Source organism: Megascapheus bottae, chromosome 16 (genome assembly GCF_031878675.1).
Source record: "Megascapheus bottae isolate mThoBot1 chromosome 16, mThoBot2.hap1, whole genome shotgun sequence".
Classification (NCBI taxonomy): domain Eukaryota; kingdom Metazoa; phylum Chordata; class Mammalia; order Rodentia; family Geomyidae; genus Megascapheus; species Megascapheus bottae.
Window position 1 is genome coordinate 37877560 of NC_143524.1, and position 18154 is coordinate 37895713.

Below are 18154 nucleotides of genomic sequence, written 5' to 3' on the forward strand. Positions count from 1 at the left end.
GTATAATAAACAGGTTAAAGTAGGAGAAAGGGGGGAAGAGAGAGAAGAAACACTTCCTACTCTCCACACAGGACATGCAAGTCAAAGTTGCCCCACAAATGCTATTTTCACCCTACTGCCTAAGCAGAAACTCAGCTTTCCTTCCCTTTCTCACCAAGAACTGATAAAGTGTCAGCTGTGAGGCTTTGGTGCATAATTACAGAAGTGAAAGCTACATGAAACTTCTAGGGAAATTGTAACCCACTCCAAGTTGAAGATTACTGATACAGACAAGAAAACTGTGGAGTCAACTTTATTTGTATCTGAAATGAGAATGTACAAAGCATTTGCTATTGAGTTCAACTCAGTTCAATTCACATGTTCTGTGTACATGTTCTACATTGTATGCTCTGGTGTTCAGCTCTATTTCCTCTTTACCTTGAACCCTGAACTCTGTCTCTCCCAGGTAGAGACACACAAGTGCACTTTGGGAAGAGATGTCACAGCAATTCCAATCAGAAGTGCCAGCTTGCAGTGCTGTGATGGATGTTAGGGGATTCAAGATTTCCTTCCCAGCCTTTGTTATGGGCCTTTCAAAACCACCCTACTCTCAGAAGCACCAGCCAAGTTCCAGTCTTGGTCTCTATGTGAATAGAATATGGAAATAGACTTGCACTGGGCTGCAGAACTCTATCCAATCTCTAATCTAATTCCCATGGCACACGAAGATAGGTACATTGGGATTCAGGACAGTCTGATTGTGCCTTATGTGGGGTCATAGAGCAGTCATTCTGGGTCCCCAGGTCACTGTCATCAGGGTCAGTGAGATCTCCACTAGATCCTGCACAGACTGCTGTCATCAGCAGATGAGCACCTTGTACTACTATGGAGAGTAAGAACTCAGGAGGAATTTTCTCTTATCATGTTGGTCTTTCTGAGATGAATTTTATCATAGGTTCTGTATTAGGGAAGATTCTTCTGGTTACAAGTTTAAACAAAGACCCCTGAGATTAAAATGTCCCAGGAATGGCTAGCTTCACACAGGTACATACCAGGTTCTACAGATAACATAATGGCATCGCCCAGTCTGCCTCTGCCTCTTCCCTGCTTCCTTCACCTCCCTATGATATTCCATGTCAGATTTCACATCTAAGGAAATCGGCTGCCTGAAGCTCTGAGCTTCGTCCCCCAAGGGGATGCAAGGGAAAAAGAGTAACCCTGTTCCCAATGTTCCTTAAGTCTTGAAAGTCACTCTGAGAGACCATGTGGGACTAGGCATAGACTCTGAGATGATTGCCATATCCCTAGTGATAGCCCAGGACACATTCCCGACACAGCCAGCTTGTGCTGTCTTCTAAGCTTTGACAAATCAAGGCAATAGTAACTCTGTCCCCTTTTCTGAGTCAGACTTACCTCTCTGTGGTCACTTGCAGGCCTCTCCTGGTCTCAGCTTCCACAGAACTCTTCTCTTCCCTAGCTATCTACACAGAAGCCTACCCCACTGCACCTCTCTGGCTCTGCTGGTCCTTCCTGGTTCTCATTAGAATCTGCTTCTCCCTGCTCTTTCCTTTGCCCCCAAGTTTAAGCCTAAACTCAGGTATTGAGAGAGTTCGGTCCAAAATTCTTAAATCCCTAAGGGATTTAAGGCCTGCAGAAGTCCCAGGAATCCTGGGTGTGACTGAGTTTCTTGGTGCCCAAGTGCCCTGAATGTGCCTCTTTCAGTCTTTCAGGTGTGCAGGAGACCAATAAATGCTCCAGATGTGGCATGTGAAGGTCAGAGCTCTCAGAACAAGAACCATTCAAGAAATGAAATCTCTTACCCAGCTCCCTTCTAGGTAGCTCTGATCAAGCCAGGGGCATCCATTGCAGTACCAAGGGACTTTTTCCTATAGAAGATGAAGAGGAATCTTATATAAAGGCTTGTTGACTGACTGAACAATGAGTAAATAAAGAAATGAGAACCTGAGCCCGGTGAAGAAAAGTGATTTATCTCCTATCACAGAGCAAACTGCAGGCTTCACTGGATGCCCATCCTGGATATTGGCATCTACCCAGACTGCCTCCATCCCTGCAGAACTGTCCAGGAAACCTGGAGATTATTGGCCATGATTCTGTGTCACAAAGGAGCTGGACCTGTGCTCCTGAACTCTGAGGAAAAGCAGAGGCCTAGGGATTAGAAATGCAGACACAGTCCATCAGAACTAGCAACTGGGAATGCTTAGGCAGGCTCAGACTGGCGCCTGACATTGAGACTGGAGAATTCAGTAGATGCAGAATCTGAGAGTGAGAGTGAGACAGAGAAGAGGAAGAAGGAGCCAGCCCTGAACTCAGCCATGATTTGCTCCTTAGCAGACTGAAGACAGCCCATCTCTGACAAAGGCCAGAGCCCAGTGACAGAGACCACACCTAATAGAGGAAGACAGAAGGATAAGGGCTGCCTCTAGCCCCAAGAGACCTTGGCAGTGGGTCTGCTGAGCCTGGCATTTTGCCCCAGGGCACATAGCTACATTGAAGAGAGCAGGAACTAGGAACTAGATGAAAGAAATGAGGCCTTCTGGCTTCTGATTGAGGACATCCTGAAACTAATTTAAAGCAGAAGACAGAGTTGGGCACTCATTGTTGTCTCATGACTGTAATCTGAACTAGACAGGAGGCTGAGATTTGAGGATTGTTGTTCAAAGACAGACAAAACTGCAAGACTCTTATCTCCAATTAACCAGCAAAACACTGGAATTGGAGGCATGACTCAATGGTAGAATATGAGCCTAGAACAGAAAACGTCAAGCAAAAAGCCCCACTACCAAAAATAATAAATAAATAAGACATCAGAGGTGAAGAAAAGGTCAAAGCCCAGAACTTCCTAAAAGCAAGACTCTTACAGCATGGTTCACCACTGTACCCCAATGTTTAGACAGAAATTGGCACGTAAAAGGTACCAATAAACTGTCAAATAATGAACTCTGTGGAAGGTTTTAACGACATTTATAATGTCCTCCCTTACTGAGCCATAAAAAATCTGTGTGGGGCCAAGTCAACTCATGTACAGTGGTTGACTGAGAACTTTCTGTTCTCTTAGTGTCTACCCACCCCAAGTGGAACATTTCATCTTTGCCCTCATCTAACATGTGGGGTGGATGCAAAAAAAATCCCACCAGACTGGAGATCAGGACATTTTGGTCCTGGGAATCGCCAAGGCCTATCAAGGGCAAACGGGGAAAAAACATTTTCGAGAACATTTTCACTACTGACCATCCTATTATTGCTCCTGTTTTTAAAACTTATGAAAATGAGGCTAGGGCTGGCAGTAGATCACACATAATGGGATGCCCAGGCATGGGGTGCTTTGGTACATCTGCTTGATGCCCCCTAAGAAGTCACTTTGCTACTAGCAGAGCTTCCTTCCCCTCTCAGACTCTTTCCTACTTGCCATATTGAGGTTTCTGAAGACAGCCTGCATCTCCAGCAGTGAGGAGAGTGAGGAAGGAGGAGGAGTGTCTGCACATCTGGAGCCTTCAGCCCTAGAAGGTACCTAGCTGTCCCTCAGGACACTGTCCCCCACCCCACTCCTGCCACCAAGTGAGTGTCTAGTAAAAGTCTGGGGGCTGCTTGGGTCCCACAGGTCTGGGCTGTCACCTGCTCCAGACCCCCATCTATCACCTGTTTCTAGAAAAGAAAATGAAAGCATTAGAAAGGATGTTTCCATGGAGGTGAGGGTTAGAGGGACCAGAACAAATGGGAAAGGAAAGGAACTGGTACAGGAAGACATGCAATGCCTGCCAGGTACACAAAATGGTGCTCAGCATGTCACTCACCATGAGGGGAAAGCAGGCCAGGGCACAGTGAGCTCACTGTTAGGGTGTGCTGGCACCTGAATGGATGAATGATGACCATTTTTTCAAGGCAGGTGCCTGGAAAAAAGATGACCTTTTCAAAAAGAAAATGAGAGGCAAATTATTTTGAAATACATTGCAACTGTGTATGAAGACAGCATAAAGAATCTCCATGAATGCTGTTGGGGACAAGGAAAGCGAAGCAGGCTCTGTTGGAGGGTAGCTAACAGCAGCAGGAGAAGAACGAAGAGGAGAATGAATGAAGAGGAATAGGATCCGGGCAGTTTGTATGCAAGTTGAACAATGAAACTTCTTGGTATTATTTGAGGGAAGGGAGCAGGGGAAGGAAGAGTGGTAGAGGGGCTGAGTGAGGAATGAATGGTATATATCAGTAGAGATGTCACAGTGAAATCTACTTTGTGTGATTAATGTATGTGAATAAACACCAAATAAATAAATGCATAAATAAAGGCATCTTAGCCCAAAATGAAAAAGAAGACCCTTTGCGTGCTTTTGATGGGATTGCAATTTAGTACCGTTATTATGAAGGACACCACCAAACGACCACTCCCGCATAGCCACATCTGTGCTCCCAAGTTCATAGCCTGTGTCCATCAGTAGATGAAGAAAGAAAACAAAGTATGTGTACACAATGGCATACCAGTCAGCCTTTCAAAGTGAGATCTTACCCTTTGAGACAACATGGATGATCTTAGGGAACATAATTTTGAGTGAAATAAGGCAGACGGAACGAAAACATCGCATGATCTCACTTGTATGTGGAATGAATATACAGAAATAGAAGAACGGTGACTAAAAGATGTAAGGCAGAGAGTACAAAGTCACGGCTGGGGGCAGATTACAGGGAGATTTAGTGAGAGGACTGTAGTCAATAACCTGCTGTCGTGTACTAGAAAGCTGTTAAGAGAGTTTAGGTATTCATTTTGAGAAGGAAAGGAGAGGGAAGAGGAGAGAAGAGAGGAAAGCAGAGGACAGGAAAAGAAAGGAGAGGAGGAGTGGAGGGAGAGCAGAGGAGAGAGGAGGAACACAGTCCTCACCCTCCCTCTATGTCCCTGCTTCTGTTTATCCAGCCCTTAAGATGCCAGATGATCTTCGGGACCTGGCTCTGTCCTTCCACACACTCTCTGACCTCCCTGACCTTCAGACCACCAGAAAAATGACTCAGAGACCAAGGGATGTGGGCTAAGCCAGAATAGGGTAGAGGGAATTCTGGCCTCCTTTCTTAGTCTCTCCTGATAGCTCCCTCATACGTGTGACTGCTATACAAAGACCTCACCAGAAACTTGAATGAGCCCAAGATACCTCAGCAGCATCTCCTAGTTCTAAAATACACTGTGCCAGTTGCTTCTAAGGTGAGTCTCTGGGGCAGGTAATTCTTTTTTTTTTTTTTTTGCCAGTCCTGGGCTTGAGGTCAGGGCCTGAGCACTGTCCTTGGAGTTTCTCAAGACTAGAGCTCTACCACTTGAGCCTCATCACCATTCCCAACTTTTTTCTATGTATGTAGTACTGAGGAATCGAACCTTTAGTGCATGCTAGGCAAGCACTCTACCACTAGGCCAAACTCCCGGCCTAGGGGCAGGTAATTCTATAAGCTGGGGTAGGTGACCAGTTGTTCAATCAAGTACCAGTCCAGATATTGCTGTGAAGGCTTTTGGTTTTGTTTATTGTTTGCTTGTTTAAGATAAAATTAACATTTAAAGCAATGCCACCCTTATGTGATGGGCATTATCTAATTGGTGAAAGTTTGTTTTTGTTTTTGCTTTTGGTGGGTTGTGGTGCTTGAACTCAGGGCCTGGGCACTGACTCTGAGCTTTTTCACTCAAGGCTAGCACTCTACTCTTTTGAGCCACAGAGCCACTTCTGGTGGTTTTTCTGGTGATCAATTGAAGATAAATCTCATGGAATTCCCTTCCCAGGCACAGCCTGGCTTTGAACATCGATCCTCAGATGTCAGCCTCCTGAGGGGCTAGGATCACACGTGTGAGCCACCAGTACCCAGCTAAGTTGACATTCTTAAGCATGAAGACTGAGCTTTCTTGAGCCAGAGTTTGGTCTCAAGATTGCAACCCAGAAACTGCCTGAGTTGCAGATCAGTGGCTGGCCCTACAACTCTCCAAATCTGCCAGCTCCCACAATTTCTTAATGTAGTTCTGTAAAAGAAATCTCTCTTGCAGGCACCAGTGGCTCACAACCATAATCCTAGATACTCAGGAGGCTGAGATCTAAGGATCAAGATCCAAAGGCAGCCTGAGCAGAAATATGCATGAGACTCATAACTCCAATTAGTCAGCAAAAAAGCTGCAAGTGGAGCTGTGGCTCAAGTAGTAGAGCATCAATCTTGAACAAATAGGTAAGCTAGAGTACAAAGCCCTGGGTTCAAGGCCAAGTACTGGCACACACACACACACACACACACACACACACACACACACACAAATCTCTCTTCATCGTACATATATGTATATCCTGTCACTGAGACACCTAATGCAGATACAAACACACAGGATCCCCCCACCCAAACACACATACCCTGTTGGTTCTATTTCTCTGAGGGATAAAGAATGGCATAGGCCTGGACTTCCTTCTAGGGAAAAACCAACAACTTGAGTGTGAATTAGCTGTGGAAGCCTGGGCAGTGCCGTGGCTCTATCCTTAGACATCAAGGGGCCAGGGCACTGAGTCTAGCATTGGCTCCTGGCAACCCTTCCAGGAATAACCTGGCTGGAGGCCCTACCCTGAGAGGGTCCGTGCCCCATGAGACAATACTAGCAAATTGACTTAATTTAAAGAAAAATGTTGATACGTGGGATAAACATTCACTCAGGAAGATTACACATCAGTGCTGAAGAGTCACTAAAACTTCCATTCTCATCAGATTTAGTAACTCACTTGCTCACTCAACAAATATTTATTGAATGCCTATATGTGCCAAACATTTTTCTCAGCACTGGGGATGAGGCAGTAAACAAAACCATTACATGCAAGCTGCAGAGACAGCGAACAGACTGAGCTGGAATGCACCAGAACTAAGAGGAAAGATGGAGCATGATGTGTGGGGAGGGGAAGGGGAAGGTTAGTGGAGTAGCAGGTGATGGAGAGGAGTGAATAGAGAAGGTGTGTCTGTGAATTTGGTATCTGTCTGTCTGACTGAATGTCTTCCCTCTCCCTGTCTCTCTCTCCCTATTTTGTTTCTCTCTGTACGCCTCAGAGCCTAGGTACTATCCTTAGCTTTTTCACTCAAGGCTAGCACTCTGCTGCTTGAGCCATAGTTCCAGTCCTGGCTTTTTATTGGTTAATGGAAGAGTCTCACAAACTTTCTTGCCTGAGCTGATTTCTATTTGCCATCCTCTGATCTCAGCCTCCACAGCAGTTAGGATTACAGGCATGAGCCACGATGCCTGGCTCCCAACTCTGTTCTATAGTGATAATGTTGTACCTAGAGGTCTTTGAGTCTGGACATCTTCAGAATAGCCAGGGAATCATCTTTTAAATCTTTTGCTCATTTTCTGGTATATATTGACCTCCCCAACTGGGGAGTTTTATGCTGTTTCTGTCACTCTTGATGACTTCCTAGAGAAGATCCTTCTCTGACTGGATGGTGAGTAGGGGGCAGGGAAGGACATAAGAGAGAAAGGAGGTTTTATCTTGCTACCGGACAAGGCTTCTTTCTTAGATGGTGGGCTGCTGGGGCATATATATGCCATGATGTTTCCTGTTCCCCATACCAATCCTAGGCTTTGTTACAAGGTCTGGCAAATGCTAGAGGACAGACACATGGGGAAATTCCTCAAGTTCAGGCCTCCCCCTTATAGACAGCCCTCTCGCCCCCCCTGGCTGCTGCTAGTGTGACTCATGTTTATTCACTCTTTAGCAACACTCACAGCTCTGTTCACCCTTTCTGTGCCAGGGAGTTTATTGGGCATGGACTATAGACAATGCAATTCTCTGTGCCTCACCCAGGGTGCTTCCATGTCACTCTGAAGAAACTGCCTTTTGGAACACCTGCCCTGCTGCACCGCCTTCTTTTGCCAGGATAGAGTTACCCACCATCATGGGAGCTCAGAGAGAAGACCTCAATCCAGACAGGTGGATAGAGAGAAGCTTGAAATTCTTTCTAGAAGTTTTAAATTCCTGGCCAGAAGTAGAGAGGATGAGGGATGCCAGCAGAGAGGGAGTTTGCCTGCAGTGATGCCAACCAGAAATCTTGGCTATTTTCACCAACCTCTGGCCATGAAGGGGAATGAGAAGCCTCAAATGTAGCTTTGACACTGTTTTTCTTTCTTCTGGAGAGCTGCCACGTGGGCCACAGCAAGCATTTCACGGGTAGATGCATATTATTGCAATGTGTTTATCTAGGAAACCAGAGCCCAGTTCCAGCATCTGGTTTTCAGCATAATCCTGAGTGAAGTCCAATTTTCCAGTTGGGTTAATAAAAATAAAACTTGGGAAGTTGTAGGCTGACTACATCAGGGGTTGCGTCCTGGCCTCATGCAGGGTCACAGATTGCAGAGCCGGAAGGGCTCAGGCAGGTCATGGCTTCATTGTTAACAGCCTTGAACAGGGAGAGAAGGAGGAGCTGCACGGCTCTACTCCAAGGAATGGGCTCTGTGGAGGCAAGATGTCTTTGGATTTTCTATGTTGCCACCTGATATGAGTTGATGGAGCCGTGCCAAAGTCCTGGGCTGGGTCATAGGATAGGGTTTGATACAGATGTGGACCAGAATCTGAGCTGAGATGCTTAAAGCAGAGATTGGGATACCTGGAAGACAAGCAGGACCCACAATGATGATCAGAGCCCATAGAGACTTGAGATCAAATTCCCCACCCCCCACAAACCCATTTAAGAAAATGTGTGTGAATGTGTGTGAGGGGATGTGTGCACACACACGTGTGTGCACACATTCAGGCTTCTTGAACTCACTTGGCTTGTTCACTCAAGGATGGTGCTCTACCGCTTGAATCACACATCTTTTTGTTAGTTAATTGGAGATGAGCATCTGTTGGGTTTGTCTACCAGGGCTGGCTTCAAACTGTGATCATCCAGATCTCAGCCTTCTAAGTAGCTAGGATTACAGCATGCACCACCAGCGCCTGATAAAAGTTTAAACCCATAACTTTCCAGTCTTTATGAAGACCAGGTTGTCTCTGCCCCTTCTGTCCACGAAGCTTGCTTATTAGCTTCACTTTCTACCTCATTGCAGATGGGTCTCCAGATGGTATGGTAGAAAGTATGGTTGCCCCATAGCTCCTGAGTTCACACAAATGCTTTTCCTATATTTGTTCAATCTCTCTTTCATTTCCATCTAAATTGGGATTTATTGGACCTGGTGGGTCACAGGCTTACTATGAGGAAGGCATGAAAATCACACGTGTACATGCGGCTAAGGGGAGCCCACTGTGAGATCCCATGCTGGGGGAATCTTGTTCATGGAATGTGCTCAGTAGTTAAAACAAATCACAGAGAGCGCCTGTCACTTGACTCTACCTTTGTGAAGGGGACAGGGGAGAAACACGGAGGCCACTTGGTTAGTATCAGGAGGACCAACCCCAGGTCTCCTGACTTCCAGTCCTGTGCTCTTTCCATTACACCCTGTTCCTTCATCTTGATGGGAAGCCAGTGATTGTGAAACACATTGTGCCTATGCACTTTTCCCTGTGGAGAAGCTGCAGAATGAGCAGCCTGATTAAAGAGAATTTTGTTGGCCAACTTTGGTTGGGACTGAGAGCCAAATGCTGGTGGTGGCGTGGCTAGTTGTGGTCCTTGAAAAAGTGATTAGAGGCATGCGTCATGTACTTTGACCACACACCAGATACTGTGTCCTGGGAGGAAGATCAGTGCTCACTCTTATTTTCTTTACCTAGGGACACCTATGACCCACGGATAGAATCCTAGAAACTCAGGAAACTGAGATCTGAGGATCCAGTGTTTTTGGAAGTCAATCCAAGCAGGAAAGACCATGAGACTCCAATTAAGCAACAAAAAGCCAGAAATGGAGCTGTGGCTCAAGCGGCAGAGCACAAGTTCTACCTCTAGTCCTTTCCCCTAGGAATAAATGCCTAGTGTATTATTAAGGAATGCTGACATTGCAAAACCAAGTCTGTGAGGGAGCCATTCCCCTAGAGTACTGTGAGTCATCTGGCTCACCGACCCATGGGACTGAGCCAAGCAGCTCTGCCCCAAGTGAGGAAGGAAGAAAGCAGATCACATTCCTCATTCATTTACTCTTAATTTTCCCTCTTGCCATGCAAAAATTTCCTAAGCCAATTTAAAGATGACCTTTCTTGGTCTTCCTCATCTAGATGCATAAATGTCTTTGTCTCTAAACATGAACCTATATGGTTCCTATTCTAATTCCCTCCTATCCTTCAGACATGGCTTCTTTATCTGCTTTTTATCTGAGACTGAAATTCTCATTCATCCACTCACCTGTCCATCTTTCCACCCACCCATCCATCTACCTACCTATTCACCACCAACTCATCCATCCTTCTGTCTACCACCCATTCACCCATCCAACTTCTCATCCATCATCTATCCATTCATCCACTCACTCACTAACCATCACTCATGCATCCAACCACTCACCTATTCATTTTTCTACCCTCCTACTTATCCATCTACTCACCCATCTACTCATGAACCCATCTATTACCCATGCATCCATCCATCCAGTTACCCATTCATTTTTTTACCCACAAACCCACCCATTGTCCATCCATCCACTTGTCCTCGTATCTATCTATCTATCCATCATCTATCCCTTCCCCCACTCATTCATCCCCCATGTATTCAAATAGCAAATGTTCTTCCAGGTTCTTTGTTGGCGACTTTGGACACAGTGTATGTAAAACATGATTCCTTCTCTCTAAGAATCTTACACCTGCCGTAACCCCTGCCTCTGTCACTCGGAACCCCTGATGTGCCTGTAACCTGCCCAGGCTCATTCTTGGAGCTGTGACAGACTGACATATAAACATAGAATTATTTAAAAATATGTTGACAATTAATGGGTTAAGTGTCATATAGGAAATAAATGGAATGGCAAAAGAGAACAAGAAGAAATTAAAAAGAACTTCTTGAAGAGGCTGTGCAAGGTACATACGCTGAGGAGATGTTTAAGGATTGACAGAGGTACAAAAATGCAGGCATATCAGGACATTTTTTAAATACCACAGCCTGAGGTAGAAAACCAAATATTTACCAGCGTGGGGCTCTGTGTAACTAAAGAACAGCAAATAGAAAATGGCATGAGATGGCAAGAAACACAAGAAAGTCAAGAGCTAAGGCAAGCTGTTGGCTCGTGAAGAAGAAGTTGGGGAGGAAAGGGCTTTGGAAAAGACTGGTGCCATCAGATTTAAAAGATTGCTTGAGTGTCTATAAGGGAAATGGCTGCAGGCATTACAGTCAGCAGAGAGGGGACGGTGGCTTGGTCTGACACAATGGCCTTGCATGGCACTTGCTGGTGTCAAGTAGGAAGCTCAGACATGACAGACAAAAAGACTTCCTGGCTACATCTCACATTGGTGGCTTGAGAACTGGATGAACAGCAGTACTGGCATATGGGGGTCTCAAGCCAGAAGCCAAGTCAAGTTGGGACATGTCAAGTTTGAGGTCCGCATGAGCCACCACATAGTCAAGTAGGCAGTGGTACAGAGGAGGCTAGCACTCAGAAGAGGTTTGGGCTGAGGGACAAAAAGGCCCTACCCAGAGTGGCCCTGTTATCCTTAGCCCAGGCTCAGATCAAGGGTTGTACGTGTAGCCTGTTCTTCTAATCTGAAGGCACCTAGGTCCTTGCAGGGACTTAGGGCCATAGGACATTAGGATATATCTGGGATAGGGGAATTTCCTTTGCTCCTGAGGGATTGAACTTCTCAAAGTTTGTTCTAAATACCATTGATTATTCTTTGTTTTGGCCTGGAAATGGCTACCCTTTCTGTAAGCCTTCAGAGAAAATGACACATCAAGGAAACATGCTTTTGGACTTGGATTCAGCCAAGGCCAAGAGGGCACCTCTTGCTCTGGGGTGTGGAAGCCAGGCCCAAGAATGTGGCAAGGACAGAGCCACAGAGCCGGAAAGTGGATGCAGGTGGCTGGCTGAGTCACACACAGCCCCCAGAATCTCCCGCATACAGTGTAAGGGAGAGGAGCTCCCAGTCCTCTCTGCCATTCCAGGCAGGAAGGGGAAATTGGAAGAGAGGAAACATCATTTCTGTGGGGTCAGAACACAGTGTGCCACTCTGGTTTCCAAGAGACTAATACTCACTGAGGAGTCTGAACTCTTTCTAGGGCTGAGTTCTCTGGGAAAGAAAACTGCCACTTATCCACAGAGGGGAGCTCTCTTCCTAGTCCCTCCTGCTGCCTGCATTCTTGGCTTTGGGGTCACATTTGATCAGATGGAGACATTGATTCCTGAGGTACTTCTCTGGAGCTCTTAGCTCCTCAACTCTTGTCACCATTTCCTTATCTGCTATCTTTACTTCCTCGTTCCCTTCCATTTAGTGGACTGGTTGATGAACAGGGACTTACAGGTTGGCAGTGCTGTGGGATGTTGCTGGAAGCATGGGAGCCTACTGAAGAAGAGTAAAGGAGCAAAGACCCCCTCCTTGGACCCTCCCAGGCTGTGGCACCCAGAATTACGGAGAAATGTCATGATAAGGGTCAATGTGCTGATGGGCAGGAGAAGAGGAGCAACCATTTCCTTGGGTATTGTGTAAGGTGATATTTGACAGCAAAGAAGATGGAAGGAAGTAGTGTTGAAAGCCCATCCAATCGTGGGATGACGGTGGAAGTGTAGTTCCTTCCTCATGGCCTTCTTCCCTCATTGCTCTGCTACTTTCAATGGTTCACCTTGAGATTAAAGCCAGTGCCACCTGGTAACTGAGAGGCTGAGCCTCAGCTGCTCAGAGCTTATTCGGGCCTCTCTGAGTAGAGTAGTGGAAGCTGAACCACCACGTAGAACACCAACAGTCCCTTTGTTTTTCTCTCTTCTCATTCTCATATACACAGAGAGAGAAACACAGAGAAACACAGAGAAAGAGACACATGAATACACAGAGACAAATAGAAAGAGACAAAGAAAGAGATACACACAGGGAAACACGAAGAGAGACAAAGAAGCTAAAAACAAAGACAGACATACAAATAGGAAGAGACAGAGGCAAAATGAAAGTGACAGATACCGACACACAAAGAGGAAGAAAGCACAAGGAGAGACAAAGAGACACAGAAAGACAAAGAGGTACACAAAAGAGAGAAACAATACAGAGAGATAAAAGAGAGAACGACAAATAGATAAACACAAAGAGAAAGAAATAGAGACACAGAGACAGACAGAAAGATGAAAAGAGAGACACACATGAAGAGAAACAAAAAGACACACACACACACACACACACACACACACATACACACTAAAAAAGGTAAGTCCAGAAGGAATTCCTTGTTGTATTACCTTGCACAAAAGTTTTCAATATGATCTAGTCAAATCTTCCAATAAGAGCTGTGGTGCCTTATGTATAATGATCTGTCCTGCCTCAAGATTTAAACAATACTCTACAGTCGTCTCCACCCCCTTATCCTCAGTGTTACTTCTCACGGTGTCAGTTACTTGTCGACCACACCAGTCCCAAAATACAAATGGAAAATTCCAAAAACAAACCATTCATAAAATGTAAAAAAAATTTTATTACAGCATATTGTTCTAATTATTCCACTTAATTCTTATTGTTGGCCTCTTACTGTATCTTTACAAAGTAAACTTTGTCATAGAAAAAATTCCAGCACAAATGGAGTTTAGTACCATGAGCAGCTTCAGACACTTGCAAAAGGTTTCAAGAGGTGTCATTCATGGAGGAGGGGGAATTGCCAACTTTGTTCTAAAAGTGACAGTTTTTGTTCTTTAGTATGATTGTCATAAACATTTGTATATTTTTATATATATGTGGGAAAGGAATTTCAATTAACCTTTTTTTTCAAATAGCTAATGGCATGCATGGCTCACTGTATAAATCACCCTTGTCCCACTTCCATTTGCCTCTCATTTCAACTACCATATTTACTGTATGCTAAGCTCCCGCACATGGGTGAGTCCATTTATGGACTTTCTACTCTGTTTGATTAAAATTATTTGTCTATTCCTGAGCCAAACCCACAATGTTTTAACTACTGTAGCTTTATAGTATATTTTCATACCTCATAGGGAAAATTCTTCACCATTGTTCTTTTTATTCCCCCAAATGTTCTTGGCTAGGCTTACACATGTTCTATTCCAGATGAACTCAAGAATCAGCGGTCATAAAAAGTTCAGAGCACACCAAAACTCTCTCTAAATGTTCCTCCTTTTCCAGTTACTGAGCTTATTCTTCTCCTTCCCACTCCCATTTCCTTTAAGCTGTGCAAAGGGCCTTCAGCAAGATGTTCCTATAATTCTAAGAATTAAACTATGAACTTTTCTACTTCATAAGTAAAAATAGAAGCATGTAAAGGTTCTATTCCTAGGGTCAGGAGTAGGCAACCCAAAATAAAAAACACTATAGTCTGATTACATTTAACAAATCTTTTTTCCTATAGGAAAAGAGGAGATACTAATTAGAGGCAGTAAATGCCCAGTTTCTATGCCATTCTACTGCTCATCATCAAAGAGTACCTAGCAAGTAGTTCACATGCGTGTTTGCAAGCTTGGACAGTGAAACCCTGTTGTGTGGGAAACAGAGCCACTCGCAGCATTGACAAAATTGTGTTTCTAAGTCCACCAAGATGAGAGCCAGGTTCTGATGAAGACTTCCCAACACAAAGGCTGCTCACTAGGTGTCCAACAGAGTTCTGTGAGCCTTCCTATCAGCAGTTGCCCTTGCTGCATACTTTCAGGGTTAGATGGCAGTGTTCCATTTCTATTTGTGGAAGCAATGAATGACTCTACATATTTTCAAAACTGTCTTCTCATTCTTAGCAGGAAAATCTCTGAGTACTCTTAAAAACTTTAGAGCCCAGGATGTCCACCGTGCCAGGACTTTGTTTCCTGTTAGATTCCTCTCTTTTACCTGAGTCATTTCAGACAGATGGTTATGGACATGATATTCATAATTCTGGATTTTTCTGGTACAGCCCAGATTTCAAATATTTTTGATTTTAGCCTTAAGTCATTAAAATATCCTTGGAATTCTAAGATTCCCATGTCCAACTAACCTCTCCCATATTGCATTAACACTGGGAAATAGCCCAAAACAATGTTGCAAGATGATGTGTCCTTAATATTGGTTTGGTGCTAAAAATCTTGTTACAAAAGATTCTTAAGCTATGACATTCATACATCCCTGAACTCTAACTCAGTCACTTGGGCTCTTATATTTTTAGCCAAAGAAATATTTTATTTGGATGGACTCTGTATCTCTTTCCATACATACATCTTGTATATTAAAAAAGAAAAAGAAAAAAAAACCTTTTGAACTGAAGCTCCCTTATATGAACACAGATTCAGAAGAGAGAAAAGAGAAAGAGAGGAAGGAAGAAGGAAGGGAGGTAGGAAGGAAGGAAAGGGAGAAAACAGAGATAGGAAGAAAGGAAGGAAGGAAGGAAGGAAGGAAGGAAGGAAGGAAGGAAGGAAGGAAGGAAGGAAGGAAGGAAGGAAGGCAGGCAGGCAGGCAGGCAGGCAGGCAGGCAGGCAGGCAGGCAGGCTTGGTTCATAGTACCTCAATAGCCTAATGGCTCCACTGAGATTCAGTGGTTGCTGTGGAGCTGTCCACCAGGAAGGTGCTGACAATTTCCTAGAGTTGGACAGGGGCTGCCTTCCAATTATGAGTCCCTTCCACACCCCTATCACAAGGCCATCCCCAGATAAACATAAAGTACAACAAGAGTTTAAGAAAACATAAGCCATATTCCCCTGTTTGAGTATGGAAGGTGAGAACTGGCCTTGAGTCTTCTCATGCTTCTCTCATTGGCTCAAATCCAGATATAAGATCTGCCCAGGTAAAACTTCATTGTTCTCATTCAGAAAATTATGAGCAGTTAATGCGATAGATTCCTCTAGATTGTCTTGCAGTCCTTGGAGAGACTAATTCTGGTCTACTTGGTAGGAAAATAGGACTAACTGCTGACAATGGAGGGGTTGTAGCACTAGTCCTTCATCCACACCCTAACATTCACTTTCTTTTTCCTTTTTCATCCCTAGACCTCCTTACCTCCTCCCTACTTATAAAATGTAGGAGAAAAGATTCCTTTTGGAGGGACTGTCATTTGGATTTTGATGTTTGTGGCAGACTAGCTGAGTCTGAATAAGTCATCCTTCCCTTATAGGCTTGATTTCATATGCAAGACAAGAAAGGCTAGGGCCTCTGGGCCTGTTTCCTTTCTCCTCTAGCAATCTTCTCCTTAGTCATATGTCTCAAGTTCTCCAGCACTAATGACCCTTGATGTGAGCTCTACAGCAGGAGTTTGGAATAGATCATCATACATAGCAGGGGATTGGATGAACCCGGAAGCTTTGCCACTGTAAAGCATATGGCAAGGGAGGGTGGCAAGATCGGGGAAACCTCAAATGTTGGGTAGGAGGAGGTATTCCAGAAGCATTGGACATAGGTCCTCTTTAGAATGTTTTATTTTTATAAAAAATATTACAGGGCCGGGAGTTTGGCCTAGTGGTAGAGTGCTTGCCTAGCAGGCACAATGACCCAGGTTCGATTCCTTGGTACCACATACATAGAAAAAAAGCCAGAAATGGTGCTGTTGCTCAAGTAGTAGAGCTCTAGCATTGAGAATAAAAGAACCCAAGGACAGTGCTTAGGCCCTGAGTCCATGCCAGTACTGGCAAAAAAAATTACAAACAATTCAAAAAATATTATAAACAATTCAAGCAATATTGATGAACTCAAAAAAATGCAAACTTTGAGATTCCCTCAGTCCAAATTAACCATAGCTGACATAAGAAAACATATTGCAGATTTATTTATATGTTCATTTCTTTATATTTCTCTCTCTTGTTTTATTTGCACAGATTAGTTAGAAGGTGACTAAGAAAAAAATCTGGATAAATGAATGGATGGATGAATATAAAGAAATCGTTTTAAAAGGGATCATAAGGAGAGAGGGGGAGAGGGAGGGAGGGAGGGAGAGAGGGAGGAAAGAAAGGAGGATGGATGATATAAGGAAGGGCTTGGGGAATCCCAAGGAGTCACAAGCGAAGAATGATGGAGAGATTATGTATAAAAACAGAACAAAAAAAAAACCTGTTAAAAACTGATTTAGAAAGGGGAAAAAGAGTGACAAGAAACTGCAACAGAGGAGGTGAATTTGTAAATATTTCAATGAAATCATTGTATAATTAATATATGCTAAAGTAACTAAATAAAAAGAAAATCTATTATGAAAATTATTTTTTAAATGAGACTCCTTACTTGAGTATGTTTCTATTTTAGGCGGTATCTATTGACTGGCTGCTAAGAAAGATAAGGAAATTAGCACTCTTAAACTTCCTCCCTCACCCCTACCCCATTTCCCAAAGATTATGAGTAATACTGTTTTTTTGCCTATTTTTGTCTCATGAGTCATTGTAAGTGCATGTGATCAGGATTAAATGGTGCATATAACAGAGAAATGTGATGACACAGATGTCTGTTATAGATACCAAAGTGTACCAATGAAAGAACAAAATTTTAAATGTTATTTGGCTACATAAATGTAATAATAAATTCAGGGATTTATGCAGACCACTGACCTTGTGTGCCTAATTGCTATGAATCACAAAGGTAATTATGTATGATTATCATCAAGTATCCGATTACTTAAGCAATAAAATAAGTAGACAAAGTGGATTATCTCTAGTGCTTCTGCCATGCTCTTTTGGAAATTCATCTTCCCAGAAACCCTTTAGAGAAATCCCTACTGAAGATTAAGAAAGATAGGTGATAACAGTCACACTTGACAATAAAAGCAACAATTTCCAACATTGCTGAACACTCTCTGCCTACCAAGCACTGGGCTAAGTACTTTACATATGTCAGCTCATTTAACTTTCCAACATTCTAGCGACAGATGTATTATATTCCTAATTTTAAAAGTAAAGGAACAAGGTAGGAGATGGTGGCTCACACCTATAAGCCTAGCTGCTCAGGAGGCTGAGATCTGAGTATCACAGTTCAAAGACAGACCAGAGAAGGGAAAGTCAATTGATACTGCCTAAAATAGACCCATTCTCAAATAAGGAGTTTTGTTTTTAAAAAAAAATTTTTTTTCAGGGCAGGGAGTTTGGCCTAGTGGTAGAGTGCTTGCCTAGCATGCATGAAGACCCGGATCTGATTCCTCGGTACCACATACAAAGAAAAAAACG